Genomic DNA, 5,359 nt, shown 5'->3' with positions numbered 1-5,359 from the left:
TTCTTAGCCCGGCCTTGGGGCGTCTTGGCTCCCCGTCCGTGCCCATCCACGGCCTGGCAGGCGGCCGGCGCAGCAGCTCAGAACAGAAACACCGTCCGGGATGCCAGCTGCCCTGGGTGTGGCCGCCCCGTCTGCCGGCGCGGGCGGGTGACTCATCAAATTACCACCAGGCCATACAGGGCCGGGGCTGGGGTGGGCAGGTGACCGAGAGGCGGAGAGGCCGAGAGCGCAGGAGCCTGCTCAGCTCTTTGGGGCGCACACCCCACGCTCCTGCCGGCTCTGCGGCCCCCCCGGCCTTCCCCTGGGCCCCGCTCCACCTCCTCCAGGAAGCCCTCGGGGATTTCTCTCCGCCTGACTTCCCCTCAAGCCTCAAGCTTGTCACTGGCTCTCCACCCTCATCCTCCCCCAAGGGAGAGGGGACCCATGCCCCCTCGAACGGCCTTGTCCCTGTGCCTCTTGGTGCTCAGTTCATCTTCTGACAAATCGGGGGCCCAACCAGTGGTCTGTGAGCCCCCGCCCCGCCCCTGAGGTTCTGAAGTGCCCAAGGGCAGTCCTGCTGGTGGACGGCTGGGCTGGGCTGAGGCAGGAGGAGAGGCCGCTGGGGAACTGGCCCAGGGGGTGGGCAGCGAGGAGACTCAGGGGTGCTGCTGGAGCGAGGGAGTTCTTTTGTTTTTTGTTGTTTTTTTAAAATATATGTTTACTGATTTCAGAGAGGAAGGGCGAGGGGGACAGAGAGAGAAACATCAGTGATGAGAATCATGGATCCGCTGCCCCCTGCACGCCCCGCACTGGGGATGGAGCCCGCAACCCAGGCCTGTGCCTGGATCGGAAATCGAACCCTGACCTCCTGGTTCCTAGGTCAACGCTCACCCACTGAGCCACACTGGCCGGGCTGGAGCGAGGACGTTCTGTCTGTTATAAGCTCCCACAGTGCACCCAGCACCAGGCTAGGCACTTAACATGTTTTTAAATATATATGTACGGCCGCAACACCACGGCGAGGTGTTACGAAGCTAAGCTGACAAGTGAGGCACGCAGGCACAGAGAGGGTAAGCGGCTCGCTCCCGGCCACACAGCCAGCCGTGGGAGAGCTGGGCCCACGCCTGCTCTCGTTTTCCCGGCCACCGCCCTGGGAAGGCCCTGGCGTCCGAGCCCAAGAGCCATCTGGTCCCACCGAGAGCTGGAGGCTCCCACCGGGGGGGCGGGGACAGGCAGAAAGGCAGGTCCCAGGTATGCCCGCGTCCAGAGGGCAGAACCGGAATTTTGGGTTGGCGGAGGGGCGGGGCGCCGAGTGCTGAGGCAGCCGGTTGGGATGGGGCTGGGCCGCTGCCCTGCTATGCATCACTGTCCCTGGCCGCCCCACCCAGCCCGCCCAGAGAGACCAGAATGTCAGCTCAGGGAGAGTCCTGGCCTGTCGGAGGCCTGGTGCACTCCCTGGCCTCGCCCCATCGCCGGCCCAGCCCGGCCCAGCCTGGCCCGCCTTGGGCTCATCCAGGTCCCGGTGTCTGGGCCGGGCCCGACCTCTTTGCTCTCTCTCCGCCCGCTGCCAGCCTTGCCCATCGGCTCCCAGAGCAGAGCAGGCTGGTGCAAGTGGGCACGGGCCCCTCGAGTCCCAGCCCTCAGACACGGGGGGCCACAAGGTCATGAGCGCTGAGCTGCCAACCCAGGTGCCTGCCCAGAGCTTGGGGCAGGGCCTCCGTAGGCCACCCCTCCATTTCCTGTTCCCCATCCAGGGCTGGGAGCTGCTCTGTGGCCCTCCCGACCCTCCAGGCACCGTGGCCACAGCCCTGGCAACATAAGGTCCCAGCAGGCGTCAAGCTGGGAGTCTGGTCCATTCCTGCCCCAGTGCCTGGAGGGCAGCGAGGGTCAGAGGTTGCCATACATCCTTGGGAAGGTGACTTCCCTGATGGGCTCCCCGGAGGGGAGCAGGCCAGGGCAGGGGGCGAACGGATTCCGGCTTCCTGATGTGAATTCCCCGTAGGAAGTGAGAGGGCAGACTCCCCCTGCGCCCGGGGAGGCCCCAAGATAGGGGGGGGAGGGCCGTGCATTCCTGAGGGTGTCCCACCAACAGGAGACAGGACACAGGTCATCGGGGACACTGGCCTGCAGAAAAGCGAGGGCAGAACCAGGATGCCCCACTCGTCCGAATGACCTCGAGGAGCCGGCACCACGTCCGGTCGTGGGAGCCCAGCACATGCGGGCCTTTGTCAATCTGTCGAAGGAACCTCAGCGTCCACGTGGAGCAGACACGTCTGCAGAAACTGAACTCCGGCCTGGCCGGCGGGGCTCAGGGGCTGAGCGTCAACCTCTGAACCAGGAGGTCACGGTTCGATTCCCGGTCGGGGCACAGGCCCAGGTTGGCAGGCTCGATCCCCAGTGTGGGGCGTGCAGGAGGCAGAAGGCCCATGATTCTCTCTCATCATGGATGTTTCTCTCTCCTCTCCTTCCTCTCTGACATCAATAAGAATGTATAACCAAACGTCATACCTGGAAACAATTTTCAAGGAAACCCGCGTCAGCGTCCAGGGCCTGCGTGTGGCCTTTATAGCCGCACGGGCCGGTCCAGGCACCTCCTCCAGGGCCCTTCTGTAGAGACGTCGTTACCATGCGCTGCGGCCGGCATGTCAGGTTTCAGAGAGGCAGGGGGCGTGACACCATGCCCCTGGATTCTCACGTGCTGGCCTGTGGACTTTATAGTTCTCTGGGGCCCTTACGTAACCGTGAGCACAAGGCACTTTAGTGCCCGTTTTATGGGCCGTTTATAAGGGAGGCGGGGGCGTGGAGAGGAAGACGGTGGCCCAGGAGTCCCCAGGGCTGATGAGGCGGTAGCCACGTGCCAGCTGGCGACCCAAGGCGGGCCGGGCGGGTGGTGTCCGGGGCTCCGGGGACCCTGGGGGTCCAGGGCCGGCAGCCGCATCTCACATGCTGAGGTGATGCTGGAGGCTCCTGGGCCTTGGGCTTCTGTATCTGGGACGTCCCGTCGGTCACATCTCCGGTTTATTGGGCGCTGGGCTCTCGGCACCCGGCCCTCAATTAGGAAACTATTTCTATTGGACACTATAACGTGCTTTACGATGCTCTGCCCAGCACGTGGCTGCCGGGAATGCCTCCTGGGGAGACGCAGGGCTCCCCCCACGAACACCCACTTCCCGGGAGGCGAGCGCGTGACCGCACGTGGTCCCCGAGACGGCCCCTGGGGCTGCTCCCGCCTTCCTCTGCAGGTGACGAGGGGAACCTCAAAGGTCAGTGTGAACCCAGCCTGTGTGGCTCAGTGGACAGAGTGTTGGCCTGCGGACCGAAGGGTCCCAGGTTCGATTCCCGGTCAGGGCACCTGCCCGGGTTGCAGGCTCCATCCCCAGTAGGGGGCGTGCAGGAGGCAGCCGATCAATCATTCTCTCCCCTCATTGACGTTTCTCTTTCTCCGTCTCCCTTCCTCTCTGAAATCATTAAAAATATATTTAAAGAAATAAATAGCCCGGCGGGCGCGGCTCAGTGGTTGAGCGTCGACCTCTGAACCAGGAGTTCACAGTCTGATTCCCCATCGGGACACACGCCCCGGTTGTGGGCTCGATCCCCAGTGTGGGGCGTGCAGGAGGCAGCCGATCCATGATTCTCTCTCATCATGGATGTTTCTCTCTCTCTCTCCCTCTCCCTTCCTCTCTGACATCATTAAAAATATATTTAAAATCCTATATCGTAAAGAGCTAATATGCTAATTAGACCGAACAGCCGGGTGACCTTCGGACAAAGCTGGGGCTGCGAGGGCCGAGCCTTTGCACTAATTTCACGCCAGGGCCTCTAGTAAATAAACAAAAGGCGAGTGTGAGAGCTGTGAGCAGTGGCCACCAATGACAGCATGAGCCCGAAACCTCGGGAGCCGGCGGGCTGCACGATGCCACGGCTCGGACCGATGTCCGCAGGGAGAGTCCCGGGTCACCACGGAGTCCGGGCGACGCGCTCGGGGTCCTGTGCGTAAGGAGGCCAGGCCGGGCCTGAGGCCTTTTACGAAAATCTCCATCATCGTCGTTAAAAGAGGCCTCAGCTCCTGTCACCCACCCCGTCAGCTCACGGGGGCCCCCTGGGCCTGCGGGTGGTGCTCCAGAAGGAGTCTCACCACACGCGTGTCCCGGGTGTGAGCGTGGGAGAACCCGCACCAGAGCCCTGGCTTCAGGGGCCCATCCCGGGGGCGTGTTAGGGGCGCGGCCGACTGGGGTCGGGGTAGGGTTCACACTGGACTGCACTTACCTTAGCCGTCGGCCACTCAGAAGTATTTTTTAAAATATGTTTTCATCGATGTCAGAGAGGAAGGGAGAGGGAGAGAAACGTCAATGATGAGAGAGGATCATGGATCGGCTGCCTCCTGCGCGCCCCCCACTGGGGATGGAGTCCCAAACCCGGCCTGTGCCCTGCCTGACCGGGAATCGAACCCCGACCTCCTGGTTCACAGGTCGACGCTCAACCACTGAGCCACGCCAGCTGGTCAAAAAGTATTTATTTATTTTATTTTGGGCAATCCTCACCGGAGGACATTTTCCCATTGATTTTTAGGGAGAGAGGAAGAGAGAGGGAGAGACAGAGAGAAACACCGATATGAGAGACACACATGGATGGGTTGCCTCCTGCACGTGCCCTCCACCAGGGCCCTGGCCTGGGACCAACCTGCACCCAGGTCCGTGCCCTCGACCGGAATCGAACCCAGGACCCTTTGGTCTGCAGGCCGGCGCTCTATCCACCGAACCACACCAGCCAGGACAAAGCGTATTGTTTTCATCGAGCCCCTCCTGTGTGCCAGGCTCCACTTTTAGGGGCTGAGTCTGGCGCTTCCAACGGATCCACACGTGCTTTGCGGGGGCGGGTGGGTCCCCACGCGAGACAGGTGTCCCGTTTCAGGCCTCGTGCCCCACCCCACTCTCCGCGGGGAACGGCGTGTCTCACAGGAGCCCTTGGGACCGGGCACGCGCTTCTGCCTCCAGCCGGGAGCCCTCGCCCACCGGGGCCCCGCCCGGACCTGGGGCGGAGGCGGCTGGGCCGCGCGGGCCACGTCCAGGAGCCGCCAGACCATCTCCTTCCTCGAGGGAAGCCTCCCCGGCCCCGGGGCCCGAGCTGAGCACAGAGTTTCTCCCTGAGCGGGAGGAACGGGGCCGGGCCGACGAGGGGCGGCTCCCGGGAACTCACCCGCGCGTGGAGGGGGGCGGGGGAGAGGACGGGGCCCGGTCCCACACGCAGGAGCGCCCTGCCCCCCAGGAGCGCGCTCCGACGGCACAGGCTCGGCGGGCGGAGGGGGCGGTGCAGGCGGGGGCGGTATATCTGGCGGAGGGCGGGCCCGGCCAGAGCCCGGAGCTGCAGCAGCCGGGCGGAG

The sequence above is a fragment of the Myotis myotis genome, unplaced genomic scaffold (genome assembly GCF_014108235.1).
Source record: "Myotis myotis isolate mMyoMyo1 unplaced genomic scaffold, mMyoMyo1.p scaffold_m19_p_21, whole genome shotgun sequence".
Taxonomy (NCBI): Eukaryota; Metazoa; Chordata; class Mammalia; order Chiroptera; family Vespertilionidae; genus Myotis; species Myotis myotis.
This window is presented reverse-complemented; position numbering follows the sequence as displayed.